The following is a 20,759-nucleotide window of genomic DNA, read 5'->3' on the forward strand; positions in this document are numbered from 1 at the left end:
CATTTACATTTAGTCATTTAGCAGACGCTTTTGTCCAAAGCGACTTACAAGTGAGGTAAACAATAGAAGCAATTATGGCAACATAAGACAGCAATACATAAGTGCACTGGAAATAGTCTCATCAAGTCCAACACAATATACATAGCCAAGGGTATGTTAGTAGTTTTTTTTTTTTTTTTTTTAGATAAAGAGGAAGGTAGATAGAGAAAGAGATAAAGAAAAGGGTAACTAAATAAAGATAGTAAATCTGTAATTAGGAAGTTAGGTAATGGTGGAAGAGATGGGTTTTTAGCCGAGTCTTAAAGACAGCTACAGTGTCAGCTGATCGTGTCACGACCGGCAGATCATTCCACAGTTGTGGGACAGTTCCTGAGAAGGTACGCGTTAGTGTTTTCTTCCCTTTTTGAGATGGTACCACAAGTCGTCGCTCGGTGGCAGAGCGCAGTGATCGAGAGGGTACATAAGGCTCTATAAGCAAGCGAAGGTAAGGGGGTGCTGACCCAGTGGTGGTTTTAAAGGCCAGGAGCAGAGCCTTAAATTTGATGCGGGCTGCTATAGGAAGCCAGTGTAACTTGACAAAGAGAGGAGTGACGTGCGCCCTCTTTGGCTCTTTGGTTCTAGTTGTCAATGCTCCTTGAAAAGAGAGGGAGAGATTTCACTAAATGAGAACAAAGCTTTTTTGCTAATAAATGTTATATTATGTTGTCTAATATCAAGTTATTTTCCTAGGTTCTTTAAACTGCTCATCTGAACTCAACTTTACTTTCTTTTGTGCACTTTTTGGCTTGACCCCGGTAATTGCTGCTTGCAGCTATATTTTGCTTTAGTTTTTGTTTTTTGTCCTCCATTGCCTGTTTTTATCCATCTCTTTACCACTGTATCTATTGAACTCAAACTGGAAAACCAACCCTATGACATCACAGGCTGCGGTAATGCAGGATGGCAGCACCCTTGCATTAAAAACTGTAACATTCTTTTTTCTATTAAATTGTTACATTTATAGTATTTGTTTTAATAGAGTAGAAGTCCATTTATTGAAAACTAATCATTTTAACTAATAAAAACTAAAAGATATGGTAGATCAAGTCTTTAAGGCTTCGTTTTTAAGAAAAGTAAAAAAAAAAAAAATAAAACAAGCCAATTATGAATTTTATATGGATTTTTTTTTTCAATAAAAACAGAAGTAAAATGTTTAATGCTTCCAAAATGGTTTAATGGTTCGAGCAATACTCTCCCACATGCAATCAATGACTTGTGTATTAAAAAGATCTGGATGAGGAATTTATATCAAATCAATGATATGGCCAAAAAAAAATTTCACAAAAATGTTTTCCATAGCAGTCGATATTGATAAGTATCATGATAACTGACAAATCTTTATTCCTATCAAATTTAAAGGCAGATTTTTGCTCCTGAATGAAAGTTGTACAAAACAGACAGTTAATTATGATTTTAAACTACTTTTTATTCAGAACATGAAAAAATACATATACTAATATCTTGCTTTACATTTCAGGCATCTGTATTAAATGTAAATATATTTGTTATGAAATGAAAATTTCTGACACAGAAAGCAGCAGGCTACTGTCACTTTAAGACGCAAGGTAGACTGCTTTAAGTTTTAATATACTGATAAACATACAGCTGTTTATGTTCACATTACAAGAAAAAAAACTTAGTTCAGTGATCATACGTGTGTTATACATAAACAAGCTATACAGGCTGATAAATACAGGTCAAGAGTGTCCCATAGCTGTGGGAATGGACAGTTGCACGCTCATTCAGTATATTCACTGCAGTTTGGATATGCTGATTTTCCTCAACTTTCCTGAATTTGTGAATGTGCGGCATCAAGAAGTGCTTGCGCAGCATTACGCACAGTGCATAAACGTTATCGATCACTTATCAAACTGTCATTATCGTGAAAATTTATATTGAGAAAATTATCCTTATCTTATTAACGCCCAAGCACTACCTGATATTAAAGGGGACATATCATAAAAAGCTGACTTTTTACATATTTAAAGGAATAGTCTACTCATTTTCAATATTAAAATATGTTATTACCTTAACTAAGAACTGTTGAATCATCCCTCTGTCATCTGTGTGTGTGCACGTAAGCGCTGGAGCGCGCTGCGACGCTATGATAGCATTTAGCTTAGCCCCATTCATTCAATGGTACCATTTAGAGATAAAGTTAGAAGTGACCAAACACATCAACGTTTTTCCTATTTAAGACGAGTAGTTATACGAGCAAGTTTGGTGGTACAAAATAAAACATAGCGCTTTTCTAAGCGGATTTAAAAGAGGAACTATATTGTATGGCGTAATAGCACTTTTGGGAGTACATATTTTAATATTGAAAATTAGTAGACTATTCCTTTAAGTCATAAGCCCTATTTGGATGGGATTAGTTTTACAGGGGGTATGGCAAGCAGTTTAAAAAAAAAATTAATTTCCATTTACTAGTATCTATTTTTAGGTACTAGTTCTTATTTTTTAGTTACTAGTATCTATTCCATTACATACTAGTTCTTAATCATTAGATACTAGTACCTAAACATTAGATACTAGTGCTTGTTTATTAGATACTAGTGCTTATTCATTAGATACTAGTACTTATTCAATAGATACTAGTATCTATTCATTAGCTACTAGTTCTTAATCATTAGATACTAGTGCCTAAACATTAGATACTAGTAACTAAAAATTAGATACTTGTGCTTATTTATTAGATACTAGTACTTATTAATTAGATACTATTACTCATTCAATAGATACTAGTACTTATTAAATAGATACTTTTTGGATGCTTTTTGGATAGTTTTTAATGTTCATTGGGCTGGTTTGATAAGCGAATCTGGCAACACTGGTTTTGGGATTGAGCTGACATCATTTAGATCGTATTATATATAATGTAAAAAACATTTTAATTAGATTGCAATGTTTAAGGTACATGTAAACTGTACTGTCTTAACCTAAATCATTAAATTAATTTGTATTTATTTATTTTTATTTATTGTTTATTTGACAGGGACGTTGCACAACAAATGTGTTGCACAGACCAGAAATAGCTTCAAGCTAATTTTCATCTGTAGTCCCTGGACAGCGGCAAAGTGACAACAAGTTAATACAGTGTACAATAAACATTTCTACCAATAAGTCCACTCACAGTACAAAATACAAATAAAACACCTATAAAAATATCGTCTCAACAAATGCACTAACTGCAGTATTTACAACTATTAAAATTTGCCTGCTATAACCAAATTTACCAATTTTTGTGCTAATTGACACATTTTTTTGCATGTAAACAGGGCCAGTGGTTTTCCAAAAGTTAGCCACTCATCATGTTCGCTGGCCACAATTTTGTTGTTGGAAAAATATATTTTATATTATTAAAATTGACTTTTGCATGCTAAAATTACATATATTAGCTGGTATATAGATCATATCATATATTTAGCTGCGTGAAAAACAATTTGCCACTGAAAAAAATCTTGAACTTTATCGGCTTCTTCTGAACTCTTTTCATCATCATAATCATCATCATCATTGTCCTCTATCGTCCATTGTTTACTTTAGGAAAGTGTATTTTGTTATACTGTGACTGTCAAGAAGTGTTTGTGTTTGCAGTTGCTTGTTCTGTTCATCTTACCCAGTTCATATCACCATTTACCATCACTGTGTTGGATACGTGTTGTATGTTTAATAAACTACCTGTTGCTTTTACATCTGTGTCAATCCCATCTGCCTACCATAACAAAAACATTCATAGAGAATAAGATGTAATTCTGGAGGTGCTAAGGTAATACAGCTGGGTGTTGAGGCATTCTCCTAACCTAAAGTAAAGTCAGATGTATTTTCCAAACACACTGAAAACTGTTTTGAATAACTTGAAAGTTTTAGGTTGAGGCAATACTCAATCCAACCTAAAACAGGGGACATTACTCCATCTGTGTTTTCAGTAGATTACTCTTAATCTAACACCCCCTCCAGTATCTTTATTTTAAACACTTAAAACATAATAGAAATTATTTTACACGTTTTTAAACTAAGAAACATTAACAATTTATTTTGCCAGGCAGGTTACACTTAAATCAACCATTCTGTTATTCAAATTCATCAATCAAAAATATAAACATTAATATTTTATATAATTTAATATTTTATAACATTTATAAACCTCTCCACTGGTTGGTTTCCTTTGATTTCGGACAAAACTAGGATGTGTGCATTCTTGCCCAGAGAGTGTGCACGCACTTTAAATCTCTTCAATCACTTCCATGCAATGTTTTATCTTTCCCGAAGTGTACGTTTGTGCGCTCATACTGCGTCCCGTGCATTTGCAAACCCATTAGCTCTCGCACTCTCTCTGGTAGCTTAAGGCGGTGCTTTGGTTCGCAATGCTCCGCTGATCGCACGCGCCTCTCACAGGGCTCGAAATTGCGACTATTTTGGTCGCATATGCGACCGAAATTTAATCTGTGCAACCTTAAAATATATTTGGGAGCATTTGTGCGACTACCCATTTTGTTGTGGTGCGACATGATTTAGATTGTGATGCTGCGTGCTGCTGTCCCAGGTTCAGTGTTCTTTCCAACGTTACATAACCAATCAAATTTCACCATTAAGTTCTTGCGTTTGATGAAGACCGCAGATTGGCTAATATGAACTTCAATCATTCCTTGGTGCCGTGCTACGTTGGTACGTGAAGCGCGAAAATGTGAAAAGACGAACCCCAAGCATGACGAGAACGAGCCGATTACAGCCAATGTTATTACTGTATTTAATGACGACGATCCGGATTCAAAAGATTTCGAGTGTCTCCGCTATGCCTCGGTGTAACTTACTGTGTTTACTGTAAATCCTGTAAAACGGCGTTGGTGACAGAATCATATCATTTTAAGCGGAAGACCTTTCTTAAACATAGCGAAAGTGCCAAAAACACAAGACGTGTCATGACAAATGTGTTCATTATTGATGGAGACACCGACCTGTCTGTCAGAGTGTTTGATAGTGTATGTGCGCATGCGCTGGTGAATAGACATCCGACAAACATCCTTGTGGTCCATGTTGATGTGGAACACGACAATGCTGATGGTATGTTTTTGTTGTAAGTTTTAAAACAATGCCTATTTAGTAGTAATAGCATCCTGGTAATGCAGTTATCAATACAAATATATATTAGCCTTTTAAATTAAGGTCACTTTTGTAAAGTCACTATTAATCAGTGTTTTACGTGTTTGCTAGATTTTCTATTGTAATCTTAATCATGTTACCTGTTATTGTTAAATTATTAATGCTGCTATACTATTTCAACAGCATTTGGGTATTAATTTAGGAATCTATGCAGCAAAATAAATAAATAAAATAGAAGACCAAATTTTAAATGCTGGCCATAGGATGTGTAAAGCCCGATGGTGGCGTTTTATTTTTAATAAAATAAATCTATTAACATATACATTGCAGTTGTGGTGCTTTTTAAATTTTTGGATGGATGCGCCCAAATTTTTGCTGGTGCTCCTAACTCTTTAGAGTTGGGAGCACCAGTGGTACCAAATAAAAAAGTTAATTTTGAGCCCTGTCTCAACAGACGGTCTCAGTACATTGCGCTGGGTGCAGGGAGTGCTCATGGAAGTTTTAGTTTCCCAGTATCAGTTCGCATTGTTTATAATTTCGCATAACTTAAAAAAAAAAAAGTATATTCAAATAGCCAAAGTGGCTAGTGGGATTGGCTGTCTTACCCACCACAGCCGAAATGTTTTTTTTTTTTTGCAGATACCCAATTATGTGAGCCTGAAGGATAGGAGGAAGGCTTAGGGTGAAATAATTTTTGATGAAGAGATAAAAGGGGTTGAATGAATGTAAACAGCCCCACATGAGGGTAAAATGCAGATTATATTGCTTTACATTGTTATTGTTTAACCTGCTGCTTTACAATATTCATACATACTGTATTAGAGCTGTGACTGTAAACTGTCGTGTGAACAGAACAGACCCTACAGTAGGTTTGTCTACCTGTTCTTCTGAACTGCCAATAATCAATCCAAATGTCATTACATGAGATTAATTCAACTCTCTACCATGATGAAGACATTTTTTTACATAATATTGTTCACACAAAGCAATAAATATTAAACAAAGTCTTTATTTGCGTCTTTATGCTAACCGATTAGCCAGATATGCTCACATTTACAAAGCCAGTTACTAAACCATCAATATCACTTTAAATAGTATAATACATTGTTTTACCATGTAAACTCTGATTGGATGGTTGAGGGGTACTCATGTTTATGTAATGATCTGTTTGAATCAAGAAATCTCCAAACAGCTTCTTACCAGTTCCTTTTGAGGTTGAAGATATCTCCAAATAAATAAGTACTAGTACAGTAGTTAATCTGTTTTTGATATCAACTAATCATTTCTGATAGTATCTATTCCAACAGTGACAAGTATCTTTATAAATATTACTAGTAACTAATCATTAGATACTAGTAAGTATTTAACACTGGTGGTTAATCATTAGATACTAGTACCTATTTATAGACACTAGTAGTTATTCATTAAGTACTAGTACTTATATATTAGACACTAGTGTCTTTTACAATAGGCACTAGTAACATTTTTAATCTTACTAGTCACAATTGTTTTTGTACCTGTCATATGTAATGACTAGTAAGATTTTTTGCCATTTTTACTAGTAAAATAAAATTCTCTTACTAGTTTCTAATAAAAAAGTACTAGTGTCTAATGAATAAGTACTAGTATTTATTTAATAAGTACTAGTAACTTATTAATAAATACTAGTATCTAATAAATAAGAACTAGTATCTATTTAAAAGGTACTAGTATCTTACGAATAAGTACTAATATTTGTTTAATAGACACTAGTATCTAATAAATAATTACTAGTATCTAATGAAAAAGAACTAGTATTTAATGAATAGATACTAGTATTTATTAAATAAGTACTAGTATAATAAATAAGTACTAGTATCTAAGTATCTAATGTTTAGGTACTAGTGACTATTGGAATACATACTAGTCAGAATTGAATAGTTGATATCTGAATGACCGATCTTCATAGAAATCAATGGGAATATTTTGAAATTTGTTACTAGTAACAATTGAATAATTACTAGTCACTATTCCAATAAGTACTAGTATCTAATGAATAAGTACTTGTATCTAATTAATAAGTATTAGTATCTAATAAATAAGCACTAGTATCTAATTTTTAGTTACTAGTATCTAATAAATAAGTACTAGTATATAATGAATAAGTACTTGTATCTAATTAATAAGTATTAGTATCTAATAAATAAGCACTAGTATCTAATTTTTAGTTACTAGTATCGAAAAAAGCACTAGTATTTATTTTTTAGGTACTAGTATCTGATGATTAAGAACTAGTATCTAATCGAATAGATACTAGTAACTAAAAAATAAGAACTAGTACCTAAAAAATAGATACCAGTAAATGTAAATGAAAAAATGCTAAAAAGGCTTGCCATAGAAGATCAATCATTCAGATATCAACTATTCAATTCTGACTAGTATGTATTCCAATAGTCACTAGTACCTAAACATTAGATCCTAATGCTTCTTTAGTAGATACTAGTACTTATTCATTATATACTATTGCTTATTTAATAAAAACTAGTATTTATTCATTAGCTACTAGTTCTTTTTCATTAGATACTGGTACTTATTTATTAAATACTAGTGCCTATTAAACAAATATTAGTACTTATTTGTAAGATACTAGTAACTTAAATAGATACTAGTTCTTATTTATTAGATACTGGTATTTATTTATTAGCTACTAGTACTTATTCAATAAATACTAGTACTTATGCATTAGATACTAGTACTTTTTTAATAGAAACTAGTAAGATAATTTATTTTACTAGTAAGATTTTTAATTTTACTCTACAGTGGCCATTTTGACTTGTCATTACATATGACAGGTAAAAAAACAATTGTGACTAGTAAGATTAAAAATTTTACTACAACCCCAAAACAGAAAAAGTTGGGACACTGTAGAAATTGTAAGTAAAAAAGGAATGGAACAATTTACAAATCTCATAAACTTATATTTTATTCACAGTAGAATATAGATAACATATCAAATGTTGAAAGTAAGATATTTTGAAATCTCATGCCAAATATTGGCTCATTTTGGATTTCATGAGAGCTACACATTCCAAAAAAAGTTGGGACAGGTAGCAATAAGAGGCCAGAAAATGTAAATGTACATATAAGGAACAGTTGAAAGACCAATTTGCAACTTATTAGGTCAATTGGCAACATGATTGAGTATAAAAAGAGCCTTTCAGAGTGGCAGTGTCTCTAAGAGGTCAAGATGGGCAGAGAATCACCAATTCCCCCAATGCTGCAGCGAAAAATAGTTTTCTGAGTTTCTAAGAGAAAAATTGCAATGAGATTGAAGTTATCATCATCTACAGTGCATAATACCATTCAAAGATTCAGAGAATCTGGAACAATCTCTGTGCGTAAGGGTCAAGGCTGGAAAACCATACTTGATGCCCGTGATCTTCGGGCTCTTAGACGGCACTGCATCACATACAGGAATGCTACTGTAATGGAAATCACAACATGGGCTCTGGAATACTTCCAGAACACATCGTCAGTGAACACAATCCACCGTGTCATTCGCTGTTGCCAGCTAAAACTCTGTAGGTCAAAAAAGAAGCCATATCTAAACATGATCCAGAAGCACAGGCGTTTTCCCTTGGCAAGGCTCATTTAAAATGGACTTTGGCAAAGTGGAAAACTGTTCTGTGGTCCAACGAATCCAAACTTGAAGTTCTTTTTGAAAAACTGGGATGCCATTTCATCCAGACTAAAGAGGACAATGACAACCCAAGTTGTGGCATGGTCAGCTTACACATCTGGAAAGGCACCATCAATGCTGAAAGGTTTATCCAAGTTCTAGATACATATGATCACATTCAGACGTCGTCTCTTTCAGGGAAGACCTTGCATTTTCCAACATGACAATGCCAGATCACATACTGCATCAATTACAACATCAAGACTGCATAGAAGAAGGATCTGAGTACTGAAATGGCCAGCCTGCAGTCCAGATCTTTCACCCAAAGAAAAGATTTGGTGCATCATAAAGAGGAAGATGCGACAAAGAAGACCTAAGACAGTTGAGCAACTAGAAGTCTGTATTAGACAAGAATAGGACAACATTCCTATTCCTAAACATTGGTCCTCCTCCAGCTGTTCCTTTATATGCACATTTAACTTTTCTGGCCTCTTATTGCTACCTGTCCCAACTTTTTTTGGAATGTGTAGCTCTCATGAAATCCAAAATGAGCCAATATTTGGCATGACATTTCAAAATATTTTACTTTCAACATTTGATATGTTATCTATATTCTACTGTGAATAAAATATAAGTTTATGAGATTTGTAAATTATTCCATTCCTTTTTTACTCACAATTTCTACTATGTCCCAACTTTTTCTGTTTTGGGGTTGTAGTAACTATTGTAAAAGTATTGTCTAATATATAAGTACTAGTACTTAATGAATAACTACTAGTGTCTATAAATAGGTACTAGTATCTAATGATTAGTGCTGGGCGATAATTCGTAACGGTAATTTTGTCTATATAAATTTCCTCGATAAAACAATAACGTCAGTTCGATAAGTGATCGGTAATGTTTACGCACTGTGCGTAATGTTGCGCAAGCACTTCCGGATGTGGCAGGCGCTCTTGGTTTACAATCACAGTGTCAGTTAGACTCATGGGCGTAGATTTAGGGTGGGATGCTAGGGACATGTCCCTACCAATATTCAGGGAAGTCTGAATTGTCCCTAGCAATAATTTTGACCAAACAATTAATCTGTATTTATATATAACCACTGGTGTCCGTCTTATTCTTGTGTTTTCTATTTTTTACTTATTATATTTTTTTCAGGAATCATTTAAATGAGATTAGAAATCTTTTGCAATCCCGTTCTGTAAAAATAATGCTCTATGTGGTACACAAACGGTTAACAGCTTTCGTTCTCTGCAATGCCCACCTCCATAACTCACATCGCTAATATGATTGGCTTTGCATTTCTTTAGTCCCGCCTCTCTAACTCACATTGCTAATATGATTGGATTAGCATTTCTTTAGTCCCGCCTCTCTAACTCACATCACTTTATGGTGGGCTTGTCTTTACGCGCTACGTGTGATAGGATGGTTTCACTTTGTACAACGCGCCAAAGTTCAGTCAACAAGACACGCATGATTATTCGGGCTACAGGTAAGTGAGGAAGAAAGTATTATTATACCCACTGTAACTGTTTCATGCACAAAAAAAGTTGTGTCACATACAGATGTGGCCTTTAAAAATGCGCGTCTCTGAGAGCAGAATGCCGCGGAGACTTCCGAAATTCTGCGAGATCCCGCAGAAGGGGGGTCGGTGGGGGACGCAGGAAATATAAAAACCTGTAGAGGGCAGGCGTGTTTCATGTAGGCCATACTGACGACAATGTGTGTGCTCGACTTCATGCTGAGCGTATACTGTATGATATTGAAGTAACATGACACGGATTATCGATGTATAGGCGATAGACTTTGATGTCTTACAAATGCATGCTTTTTGGCAAACATTTTGTTGGCGAAGTTTTCTTTTGCCAGTTACATAAACAGTCACATATTCTTCATAAAAATCTGACTCAAACGCGCATCATTTGTCTTATTTTTTCCGTGTACTTACAGTAGAAGAGACGTGATGTATGATAATCGAGTCTTATAACAAAATAATTTGCGAAGACCTTTTAAGAGACCGAGCGCATTTACGCAATATCATTAACTAGTTTATCTAATTTTACATTTAGTTCATTTTTGCATCTGAACGTTTTAATAGCTTTAACATGTTGCGCTTTTCTGCATTACTGAACAGTAGGCTACTTTTTATATTATCATGTTTCCCTTTACATGGTATGAAACACGATAAAAAGTATGCAATGGTGTTTAATACATTTCACTGAGAATTTGTATAATATGTTATACTTTTGTACTAAGGAAATAAAATCATATTGTGAGTGTAAATATTCATAAATTCGAGGAGTTTCTGAGGTGTTTGTCATCGGCAAAATGCGCAGTTTCTTTGTTGCTAATTAAAAACCGTTGGCTATGTGATTGTTTAAAATTGACATTTTTTCTACTTATTATTAATTTATTTTTTGCCTACATTTACTCAAATAATATCAATGTGAAAATATAAGTAAATCATACTTCAAGTTAGGCGTAAAACTTACACATTTTTGATGTCAAATAGAAATAATAATAATTTGAAATATGCAATTATTACAGTTTTAAAAACTTAAATATATTACTCTGACCTTTTTAAATATATTGACTAAAATAATCTGTAAATGTAATACTTATATTATTAAGGCGTATACATCAAATAATATATGTACATTTTACACAAAATATCTGTTCTATTTTTAGTAATTTATTTTCCAACTAAAAAAATCGCATAACTGCATTAAGAGATTTTATTAAGTTACTTTAATCATTTATTTTAGAGATATTTACAAAGCCACTGAATAATTTTTAACAGTGTGTACATTATGACCTTATGGTAGACTATTATTAAATGCATATAAATAAAAATATGTAAAACTAAATAAAAAAGATATCATACACGGACTGTATGTAAGCATACGTTTTCTTGTTCGGTGCACGTGGGTTTAAACGCCGTTTTTCTAAAGAAGAATTTTAAAACTTTATTGGTGGTAGTTGAGAAGAATTCCTTTTTCCATTTTTAAATAATTTTGAGCGCAATATAAATATATCATATTGTTATTTTTATTATATAAGAATACGCAATTTTTACAACATTTTTAACATATAGAAAATATACGTTAAGCATGTTGTGTGTATTTCTTAATTACAAGCTTTTGATGAAATTGCACCAAAACTAAACGTGCATAAAAACATAAAAAAAGTCATTTAAATAAGCGAAAAATCTTTTTTATGAGCTCAAAATTTTGAATATAATGTGCTATTGCTGAAAATTGCCCATCTCTAAAGGAGAATATTCATCTTTAAAGTTTAAGAAACAAAAAAGTACTGATAAGCATTCTCAAATATATATATATATATTCTGCAAGCACTCATTTATCCATAATGATGTAATTTATTTTTTAATAACATATTGTCGCTGTCGGGCAAAGATACTCTCTGGACACCAAGACCATGTCTATGGGTTCAAGAATAACAAAATATTGGCCATTTGAAACTCGAAAGTCATCACTTTATTTTGTCCCATTGTTTTCCATTTTGCGGGTGATAAAACTCCTGTGCGCGTCGTTCAAATTCATTGAAATTTCGTTCACTTGTAGTTTAGCAAGTACGTATAATACATTTTCAATAATGTTTTTACACTGCACATCGTCTGAGGAAATCCGAAGTTGCGTCGAGGGGAACCAAGCTGACAGCCGCGACAGCAGAGATTGTCACGTACCTACAAAAGGGTACCTGCAGCGATATCATTCTGGCTTGGTGGGATGTCAGCCAGCGAGAGTCCTCTGATTCTGACCTTGTTCTTTTACTCCTCAGAGTCTAAAACCAGGAGGGCATATTAAGTATTCATTGTATTTTCATTTTAACAGAGCAGCTGGTTGCGCGTTTCACACACCTCTCCGAACCACGTTGTTAACACTATGCTTGTTCGACTTCATAAGGCGCCGCAAGAACCGACAGCCGGATGACGTCAGAGTACCGCGAGAATGATTCAAGAAATCATATTTCGCCTCGCTCTCGCGATACTGTGACGTCTTGCGGCTGTCGGGGCGCCGCATGAAGTCGAACTAGCCTATTGACAGCAGCAAAAGCTACGCATGCGCTTTTAACTTGTAAAACTCAAAGGTGTATGGGTAATGTAGTCTCTGCTCTCGGTGGGACGAATTAGGTAGCTTGCATTGTGAAGGGCGCTTTGAAAAGCGGCAGCGCAGCCAAAGGATTAAATTAAGCCTCTGATTTAAACAGATGTGCAAATGAGCGTTCTGGACTGGTACGCTAACAGTACGTTCTGGGCGCAGGGAGAGATGGTGGTACGCTCAAGAGCTATATTTGGAAGTGGCGGTACTGAGTACTGGCGCCTACCGGCCCACATTAAAGCACTGGCGGTAGCAAAGGTAGACGGCCCTTTGAAAAGCAAAAGAAAGCTGATAAAAATGAGAAACCTACACTGAAATAAATTGGAGTAGGATTTAGGCTACTTAACAAAATCTAAACATTTTTCACTCAGAAAATGCTAGTAAATATAAACAAAATTATCAGCAGCTTTAACTTTATTACTTTTTCAATTTTAATTCACTCTTTGTTTCAGCGATGTTTATAAATATACTATATTTCTGCATTTTGATTACAAACTGTTCTACACCGAAAAGAAACTAATGTAATCTTCCTGATTTAATCACGTTAAACACAAGTCTAAACACAAGCACCACTTTTCTGAATGATGATAATCACAAACATCCCAGAGTTTGTAAACCAATTGTTTGTAAAACATATTTAAGGCTAACTTTACTTAAAAATTCAGAAAATATTTTTTACAGTGTATAAATAAAAAGACATGAAGGAAGTTAATTCCAAAATGTAATTAATTGTACATGGTTTAGCTGCTTGTTTTAGCAGCTACCAGTGACACAGAGTCAAGAAATTAAAAACCACCCACCCCTAGGTCTGCCAATTCTTTGCCAACCCCCAATGCTAATCGATCACCTCATCATCAGGGAATCAAAAGAAAACCGGTTAATCCAGTTTTCACCAGCGTGTTGGGTTTTAATTCCAACCCTTGCAGTTTCTTTGTTAAAATGCAATTTAAGCAAATAGGCCTAATACATACGCTGTATATTATTTTAAATGAATGTTTATAACTTATGTCAAATTAAGTTACCTGATATCCACTTAATTTATAAGTTGATATAACCTAGGCTCTCAAGTCCCACCATGAGACACACGCATTTCTGTCAGTTCACACGCTCACACACCAAACCTTGTAAGCTATTTATCACGCTGAGAAGTAAAATAGAACTTTTCCTGCTATACAATTAATAAAGGAGGTGCTGGTATACAGAGCATTTCTGTCGAGTTTAGCAGTACATTTTTTAGGTGTGGTCAACTTTACGCAGCGCCACAAGAACCGACAAGCAGATGACATCAGAGTACCGCGAGAAATAAAGCGGAGGAGGTTGGTTTTAAATCGCTCTCGCGGTACTCTGATGTCATCCACTCATGTTTGAGTCTGTATCAGATGAAAATACAGATTTTGAGGAGCAACTTATTGTTTGGAGATTGTCAATGGACGTTTCTGAGTGGTATATGTTTGTTTTTTCAGTGTGGACCTGCAAAACGCCAAATGCATAAAAATTAATTAATATTGTAATGTCTTAGCATGATATGTTTTCTAAAATGTTTAAAAATGAACAAATCAGTTGTGCGAAACTACACAGATTTTTTTTTTAATGAAATATATTCAATGGTTACAGTGCCTCATGGTGGGGTTGAACCCCTGGTTCAGTTTACCCCATCTGGTTCACTTTGCCCCACAGCCACCGTTCTGGGAAACTGCCTAGCTTAGTAATTCAGGCTAATCTTTAGCTAAATCATTCACATGGTTTTATACATTAGCCTATCACCAATATTTATGGTATGAATATTTAGACCTGGATAAATCTACTTTAACATAACAGCCTTTATACCTGGTATGTATAAATTTTACTTTGATAGGATAAAAACTGTTTTTTTTGTTTTGTTAAAAAAATCATACTTTAATAATAACTCTCTTTATTTGTCCTTCTCTTTAACATAGCCAAATATAAATTATGGTTGCTACCTGTATTTGTGGTCACACGGCTACAAATCTGTATGGTTGCCTAGATAAAGGGGGTGGGTCAACTTACCCACTGGCTCACTTTGCCCCACTCTCCCCTACTTGGTATTGAGAAACGGGCATTGTTTATCGAAGCCGGAGCGCGAGCTACAAACTACAGAGCGAGTGCGCGGGTGCACAATGGTGAAAGAGCAACTCACGATGTAAATAACTAAACCAGTGCTCGCAGTACAGACACTTTATATTTTAGCGTACTGTGTACCTTCACTTTCTTTTGCGTGCCACCACTTCTCATGTTGCTGGTACTTTGCCTTAAAGAGTCAAAGGGCGTTTCTATGTGGCGCTGCGCAGACAGTTCAGCAACGAAGACATCAAAGTACCGCGAGAGCAAGTCGAAATGTTACAAATGGTCCGACTTTACCTTTGCTCTTGCGGTACTCTGATGTCATACGCCGACCAGTCAGCGCCGCACCATTTAAAGTCGAACACACAAAGCGTCAAGGCAGGGCCGCTGGAAGTCATTTTGAACAGGGGGTGCTGTGAATTTTTTTAACCCAAAAAACCTATGAGCCTATAGGCCTATTTAAAATACAATAATAAAAATAAATACATTGAGATTTACTACTTTATTGTCATATACACTTCAGGGCACACAGCCAGGGTCTGAAACACACAGACATCATCAGTTCTCAGATGAATATGCGCTATTAATCAGAAGCAAAAATACTTATACCAGGGGGAATTACTTTCGTTACAATTTACATACAACATATAATATTATAACAACATATAACAGGGGTTCTCAAAGTCCGGACTCCGGTCCGGATCCGGACCCGACGGGAACTTGATCCGGACCCGCGTCCACTTCATAGTACAAGTGCATTAATTTCTATGTGATTGATTAAATGTGTGCATTTGCTACTTTACAAACGCATATTAAAATTGTAAACCATTCGTTTAGTTTTCTTTACTTTTTGGTTTTAAGATTATTCCTGGTCCGAAAATAAAACGCGTTATTTAAAAATTTCCTATGTCACGCTGTAGCCATCACACCCAGATATTATGCACACCTACTTCATGTACTACGGCTTTTGATCAGTAAGTCCTTATCAATCTGAAATCACTGTTGGTTTGAGTCGTTTATAACATGCATTTGAAAAAGCAACACTCGTCAAACATAATCTTTATACATATTCTTTATTATCATGAAAATACCTGAAAAGGTTTGAAGAACAGCAATATAAATATATCCTTAAGACATTTCCTGGAGCTGCCGTGTGTCTGGTTCTTCGTCTGCAGCGCATATTGAGTTTCTGCACGAGAGCGCCCCCTAGCTTTTGGATGTAGCGGCATTTCAGCGTAATTCATTGAGATGCATAGCAAGCATCATCAGCCAATTTATAGGCACACCCCTAATTTTGGTCAGTGTCTCTGCCTACCAACCACACATTTTTTTGCCATGGTTTATGCATGTGATGGAAAACAAACTGTGCCATTTCTCTTATTAGGTTGCTCTGTATTTTGCACCTGGTTACTTTTGGCATATTTCTTGTGTTTATGTTTAAAAAAATGTTTTTACTTTTAATGCAAAATACACTTGTTATGTTTTTCACAAACTATTTGTGTTGATTTGTTATATAAACAAATGATTTACATAAAGTTATTACCATGCTTGACAATTTTTTGTAATAACCAGTTTTTCCGGACCTATGAAAATGATGAGATTCAGATTTGGACCTTTGAATGTAAACTTTGAGAACCCCTGACATATAATATTAATTAAACTTCACAATTTTCAATGTCCATGCGGACGAACATATTTTACTTTCGTTTTTAAGTTAGGATCACACGTCGATTAACAGATGTAAAATATTCTCACATTAACATACCTAGTATATTTTTATATAGATCTTTTTTTTTACTAAATAGTACTATTACTGTCTTTTTAAAACTTATTAATAATTCATAATTTGAACAAAAATAATGATGGGTTTAGTTCTGATATTGTATACTTTTATAAAGAAATACATGGTGTATAATTACATTTTTAGAATAGGCTTTATATAAGGTTTGTACTGTAAAAATACTTTATTTGTTACAAACAAAAGATAAAGAATTTACAAACGTGTGGAGAGCCATTTCAGCACTTGGACAGCAAAATGTTTTTTTTAAAAGAATTACTTAAAATGTTTTCTCATCTCACCATATCTACAGGTGCAGAGTCATTATATACAATAAATCCGTTGGGTAGCATTTAAAAAAAAAAAACATTTAAAAGTAGATGCATTTGTTTAAAGCAAAGCATTTATTTACTTAGCTACAGATGAAGCAGCTCTTTAAGCCTTCTAACGTCTCATAATTGGTCATCATTTATGTCCAAGAGACTCAATAATAATCTGTTACATAATCCATTTTTCATATTAAAAAGCGTTTTTGTGCTGCTGCGCATCCATGTATGTAATAAACAAACCCGCGTTGTCATTCCGTTAATACGCATATTATCAACACGCTCTTTACTCGAGCAGAAAAAACTCGCGTCGCGCATTGCGCCGGTTGTATAATAGAGATTCCAAAGTCTCTCATGAGCTAGGGGACGAATGTCCAGGGAGTTCAGTATTTCTGTGTGGGCATGCATCAGGGAAAGGTGTGTGAGTCTTTTCTGGGTCATGGTGCTGCGTACCAATGTCTTCAAAAGACGCAAGGCAAAGATAGTGCGCTCGGTTGACTGAGGCCACGGATAGGCACAGACAGTAATAAAAATTAAAATCCAAAATACACGTAATAATCTACGTGTGTCAAAAATAATTTCCTAAAATATTCATAAGTAATATATCAATTGTGCAAAATATTTTTACTTAAAAAAAATATATTTCTCGCCTTCCCGCGACCATGCGTCAAGGTCTGGAGGAAAAGGATACCTGCCCGGATCCCACGCACGCATCTGCAGTTATATACATTATACAAAACCAGTATTCATTAGATTTTAAGAACTTTTTTGCCACTTTTAAAACTGTAAAACTAAATAAAAAGATATCATATGCCGATTGAGCATGTAAGCATATGTTTTCTTGTTCGCTCCACGCAATACGGGTTTAAACGCGTTTTTTTTTCTAAAGAATAATGTTTAAACTTTATTGGTGGTGGTTGAGAATAATTTATATTGCAGAATAATTTTATATTCTTAATATAAAAGAATACTAATATATTTTTACAACATTTTTAACTTTAAAACATACATATAAAGATGCTTTGTACAATAGCTTTGCTTCTGACAACAATTTTCTGTAATAAATCAGTAAATCAATCACAAAATGTGTTGAAAGTGGCGAATAAAATGCTTGTCAATTCAAACAAAGGTGTATAAAACCGCTTTAATTAACAATAACTAAACTGTGCTCTTTTGCATACCTCTACTTTTCTCATGTCTTTCTTTATACCACCTTTATTTTTTTTTTTAAATCTTGCCACTTTTAGAAATAATTTGTTTGCATTTTTTGTATACTGCACACTTTATTGGCATCAACTATACCCATAATAACAATCTACGTTTTTCTTTCAATAAAAATAAACATATTTATTATTGTCTTAACTTAAAACTTTGTTTCTTTATTTATAAATTAGATTTTATATAAATAAGTTTTAAAAGTGTTGACTGCGAACGTCTGAGATAAGATATCTGGAAGGACCTATAATATACGCCTATAATATATGTACATTTTAAATTAAAATGTCTGTTCTATTTCTAGCCATTTATTTTGTTTTGACCAACTAAAAAATACATAAGTGACATTAAGAGATTTTATAAAGTTACTTTAATCCATTATTTTAGTAGTATATTTACAAAGCCACTGAATATTTTTACTGTTATGAATAACGGCTGAAAGGATTAAAAAAATCATAACACTGACTGCCTATATGCGCAAGAAAGGTATTATAAAGTTTTAAATATGTAAAACTAAATAAAGATATCATATGCCCACTGTACAGTATGTAAGCATAGGCCCATGTTTTCTTGTTCGCTCTGCGTGGGTTTAAACGCCGTTTTTCTAAAGAATATTTTTTAAACTTTATTGGTGGTGGTTGAGAAGAATTCCTCTTTCCATATGTAAAGCAATTTAGCGCAATATACATGTGTCATATTATTGTTCTTAATATATTAAGAACAATAATACTTATATATTTACAACATTTATAACTTTAAAACATGTATTTTTATACCACATGAATCTCTTTAAAATATTAATACTTTTAGAAAAACTGACATAATTATTAATATTATGAACAAACAATGAAACGGTGTCAAAATTCGACAACACAAATAATTAAGATATTCATTGTAAATAGAGTTAAGTGTATTAGGCTCACACTAAATTCTTTGTTGCACTTAGTATAAATGCCCATTGCACGTATAGTCATCTTAAAATATGTATGTGATGTTATGCTGGCAAGAAGGGGTTGACGTCACTTTGCTGTTTTAATAGAAATGTTAAATATTCAGCAATGCCCTTATTAACTTCTGGAAACAACCGCAATGACAACGCATATAAAAATTTAGTTTTTTATGCGCCACCTGGTGGATTTTCTGTGAAGCGAAACACATTAAGGGAAAAGGGAAAGTAGCCCCCCCGAAAACACTTGCAGAATTCTGCGTGACTCCGCGAGACGATTTGGCGAATGCCGCGGGAGAAAACGCGCGTTTTTAAGGGCCACATCTGTAATGATTCAAGGACAGTGTTTTCACCAATACACGACAATCCCATGTTAACCTGAGGAGCTGCAAACTTGTGTCAACCTTTTATAAATGGGGTGGCAAGGTTATTTAGGGGGCCCCTAATCCATGAAAGAAAATAACATCAACATGGTAAAAACATGAATTCATGTCACGATTGCTGAATACTTTACATTACTGCACTGTGGTCATTACTTGCACAGATGTAGACATAATGTAAGGTTGCATTTTAAACTTAAACAATTTTTTTCACACTGATTAACTGTCTGTTAATGAAAATAAGATTTAATGTGAACTACAGAAACATTAATAAACGTTGTTCAGGAAACAGCATGATGTGCATACCTACTTCAACACTGGGATTTTTTCTGGCAAAATTAAATTAAGAATTAAATATTAATAGCATATTCTTCAATGTTATAAAGTAAATATGGATTCATATGTTACAATGTGATTTTCTTTTTTTTTGACAAAGACTTATACAGTTAGTGTTTATTAGGCTCTAGGACATAACGAATTGTTTATGATAGTACATTAAATTTGGGATGGCACCGGGGGTGGCGAGTCAGATGTCACTGAGTAAAGTGCATTCTGAGTTGTCTGTTGTTTATGTCAAGTAATCGGTGATAAACAGTTTTTGCAATGCGACCATTTCATTTATGTCCCCACCAATGCCAGAATCAAACCTACGCCCTTGGTTAGACTTGAAGGAGTGGAAGATGAGGCAAGTTATTCATTTATTAGTAGAGCCCTACGATTTAGATGCGGATAACGCGGACGGAATCACGGAATCTAAATGTGCGTAAACAGTTTCCTTTCATGTAATGTTGGACGCGCAAACAGGGTTCGTCAAAGCCCGGAACACAGCAGACAAAATAGGTACAGTATACTGTACTTTCTTTCAGCATCCGCCTTGCGGACGTGTGCTTTAAATGTATTTTTACAGCACATTCACAAATTCAGGAAACTGAGGAAAAACAGTATATCCACCACAGCAGTGAATATACAGTATTGAGTATTGATTGCATGATTGTGCGCCATAGCAACGTGACGCTCTTGACATCCATTTATCAGCTTGTATAGCTTGTAACACACGCGTGATCACTGAACTAAGTTTTCCTTCTTGTTTAAGTGAACATACAGAGCTGGAT

The 20,759-nt window shown here is 34.2% G+C and overlaps 1 protein-coding gene across 3 annotated transcripts in view; it reads right to left on the bottom strand.

Moving 5' to 3' along the window:
- Positions 1-20,759, bottom strand: part of cox20 (cytochrome c oxidase assembly factor COX20) — a 108,046-nt gene that overhangs the window by 39,434 nt on the left and 47,853 nt on the right. The gene's annotated exons all lie outside the window — the stretch shown is intronic.

The sequence above is a fragment of the Paramisgurnus dabryanus genome, chromosome 19 (genome assembly GCF_030506205.2).
Source record: "Paramisgurnus dabryanus chromosome 19, PD_genome_1.1, whole genome shotgun sequence".
Classification (NCBI taxonomy): Eukaryota; Metazoa; Chordata; class Actinopteri; order Cypriniformes; family Cobitidae; genus Paramisgurnus; species Paramisgurnus dabryanus.